Raw genomic sequence first — 3,146 nt, 5'->3', positions numbered from 1 at the left:
GTATCTCCCTCTCCCCATCACACATTTTGCTCAACTCCCACCCCTTTCCCCACTGGCAATCATTAGTTTGTTGTCTGTATTTATAGGTCTTATTCTGCTTTTTTGTTTATTCATTTGTTTTTAGATTCCATTTATGAGTGGAATCATATGGTATTTGTCTTTCTTAATCTGACTGATTTTATTTGTCATAATAATCTCTAGGTCCATCCATGTTGCCTCAAATGGCACAATCTCTTCCCAGTGAAGAAACAGTCACATGTCTTACTTCCTGTCCTAGTCTCAGAGCCTGTAAAGGTGAACCCACTGGGGCTGGCTGGGGGAACGAAGGAGACTTGCTCCAGAAGGAACTGTTTGAGGGATCATAAGGGATTTCTAAATATGGGAAAAGGGAATAAATCATTTGGTGAAGTCAACTGTACATACTTCTTTGTAGGTCTAAAGAAAGAACAAAGCTTTTCTATAACAGGAATCCAGTTCTTCAGGGATACCAAAAGGAAATTTTTAAAAGGTTTTTATTTATTCATGAGATAAACATGGCGGGGGCGGGGGCAGAGACAGGCAGAGAGAGAGGAAGAAGCAGGCTCCATGCAGGGAGCCCAATGAGGGACTCAATCCCAGAACTCCAGGATCACCCCAAAAGGAAATTTTTAAGTCATTTTTGGTACAACCTAGCTGGAAATTAGCATGTAATTGTTTGAGCCTTGCTGAATAAAAGTTTAACCTTAAAAAAAAAAATGGCACAATCTCATTCTTATTTATGGCTGTATAATATTCTACTGTGTATATATACCATATCTTTCTTTCTTATTGATTTGTCTATTGATGGAGACTTAAGTTGTTTCCATAACATGGATATGGTAACAAATGCTACAATAAACATGGGGGTTATATATCTTTTCAAATTCGTGTTTTTGTTTTCTTGGGTAAATATCCAACAGTGAAATTGTTAAGTCATATGGCATTTCCTTTTTTTTTTTAATTTTTTATTGGTGTTCAATTTACTAACATACAGAATAACCCCCAGTGCCCGTCACCCATTCACTCCCACCCCCCGCCCTCCTCCCCTTCTACCACCCCTAGTTCGTTTCCCAGAGTTAGCAGTCTTTACGTTCTGTCTCCCTTTCTGATATTTCCCACACATTTCTTCTCCCTTCCCTTATATTCCTTTTCACTATTATTTATATTCCCCAAATGAATGAGAACATATAATGTTTGTCCTTCTCCGACTGACTTATTTCACTCAGCATAATACCCTCCAGTTCCATCCACGTTGAAGCAAATGGTGGGTATTTGTCATTTCTAATAGCTGAGTAATATTCCATTGTATACATAAACCACATCTTCTTTATCCATTCATCTTTCGTTGGAAACCGAGGCTCCTTCCACAGTTTGGCTATCCTGGCCATTGCTGCTATAAACATCGGGGTGCAGGTGTCCCGGCGTTTCACTGCATCTGTATCTTTGGGGTAAATCCCCAATAGTGCAATTGCTGGGTCATAGGGCAGGTCTATTTTTAACTCTTTGAGGAACCTCCACACAGTTTTCCAGAGTGGCTGCACCAGTTCACATTCCCACCAACAGTGTTCCCTTTTCTCCGCATCCCCTCCAACATTTGTTGTTTCCTGCCTTGTTAATTTGCCCCATTCTCACCGGTGTGAGGTGGTATCTCATTGTGGTTTTGATTTGTATTTCCCTGATGGCAAGTGATGCAGAGCATTTTCTCATATGCATGTTGGCCATGTCTATGTCTTCCTCTGTGAGATTTCTGTTCATGTCTTTTGCCCATTTCATGATTGGATTGTTTGTTTCTTTGGTGTTGAGTTTAATAAGTTCTTTATAGATCTTGGAAACTAGCCCTTTATCTGATATGTCATTTGCAAATATCTTCTCCCATTCTGTAGGTTGTCTTTGAGTTTTGTTGACCGTATCCTTTGCTGTGCAAAAGCTTCTTATCTTGATGAAGTCCCAATAGTTCATTTTTGCTTTTGTTTCTTTTGCCTTCGTGGATGTATCTTGCAAGAAGTTACTGTGGCCGAGTTCAAAAAGGGTGTTGCCTGTGTTCTTCTCTAGGATTTGGATGGAATCTTGTCTCACATTTAGATCTTTCATCCATTTTGAGTTTATCTTTGTGTATGGTGAAAGAGAGTGGTCTAGTTTCATTCTTCTGCATGTGGATGTCCAATGTTCCCAGCACCATTGATTGAAGAGACTGTCTTTCTTCCAATGGATAGTCTTTCCTCCTTTATCGAATATTAGTTGACCATAAAGTTCAGGGTCCACTTCTGGGTTCTCTATTCTGTTCCACTGATCTATGTGTCTGTTTCTGTGCCAGTACCACACTGTCTTGATGACCACAGCTTTGTAGTACTACCTGAAATCTGGCATTGTGATGCCCCCAGATATGGTTTTCTTTTTTAAAATTCCCCTCCATTTGCTTCGACGTGGATGGAACTGGAGGATATTATGCTGAGTGAAGTAAGCCAGTCGGAGAAGGACAAACATTATATGTTCTCATTCATTTGGGGAATATAAATAATAGTGAAAAGGAATATAAGGGAAGGGGGAAGAAATGTGTGGGAAATATCAGAAAGGGAGACAGAACGTAAAGACTGCTAACTCTGGGAAACGAACTAGGGGTGGTAGAAGGGGAGGAGGGTGGGGGGTGGGAGTGAATGGGTGACGGGCACTGGGGGTTATTCTGTATGTTAGTAAATTGAACACCAATAAAAAATAAATTAAAAAAAATTAAAAAAATAAAAAAAAATAAAATTCCCCTGCTATTCGGGGTCTTTTCTGATTCCACACAAATCTTAAAATAATTTGTTCTAGGGGTCCCTGGGTGGCGCAGCGGTTTGGCGCCTGCCTTTGGCCCAGGGCGCGATCCTGGAGACCCGGGATCGAATCCCACATCGGGCTCCCGGTGCATGGAGCCTGCTTCTCCCTCTGCCTGTGTCTCTGCCTCTCTCTCTCTCTCTCTCTCTCTGTGACTATCATAAATAAAAAAAAAAAAAAAAAAATTTAAAAAAAAAAAAAAAAAAATTTAAAATAATTTGTTCTAACTCTCTGAAGAAAGTCCATGGTATTTTGATAGGGATTGCATTAAACGTGTATATTGCCCTGGGTAACATTGACATTTTCACTATATT

The 3,146-nt window shown here is 40.1% G+C and overlaps 1 non-coding gene across 1 annotated transcript; it reads left to right on the top strand.

Moving 5' to 3' along the window:
* The first annotated feature begins 235 nt into the window (after nucleotides 1-235).
* LOC140628930 (small nucleolar RNA SNORD22) lies at nucleotides 236-360 on the top strand. The gene has a single exon (XR_012026847.1). It is a non-coding gene; the product is annotated as a small nucleolar RNA SNORD22 (small nucleolar RNA).
* The last annotated feature ends 2,786 nt before the right edge of the window (nucleotides 361-3,146 follow it).

The sequence above is a fragment of the Canis lupus genome, chromosome X (genome assembly GCF_048164855.1).
Source record: "Canis lupus baileyi chromosome X, mCanLup2.hap1, whole genome shotgun sequence".
Lineage (NCBI taxonomy): Eukaryota > Metazoa > Chordata > Mammalia > Carnivora > Canidae > Canis > Canis lupus.
Note: the sequence above shows the minus strand (reverse complement) of the source record. Positions and strands in the feature narration are given on the sequence as shown.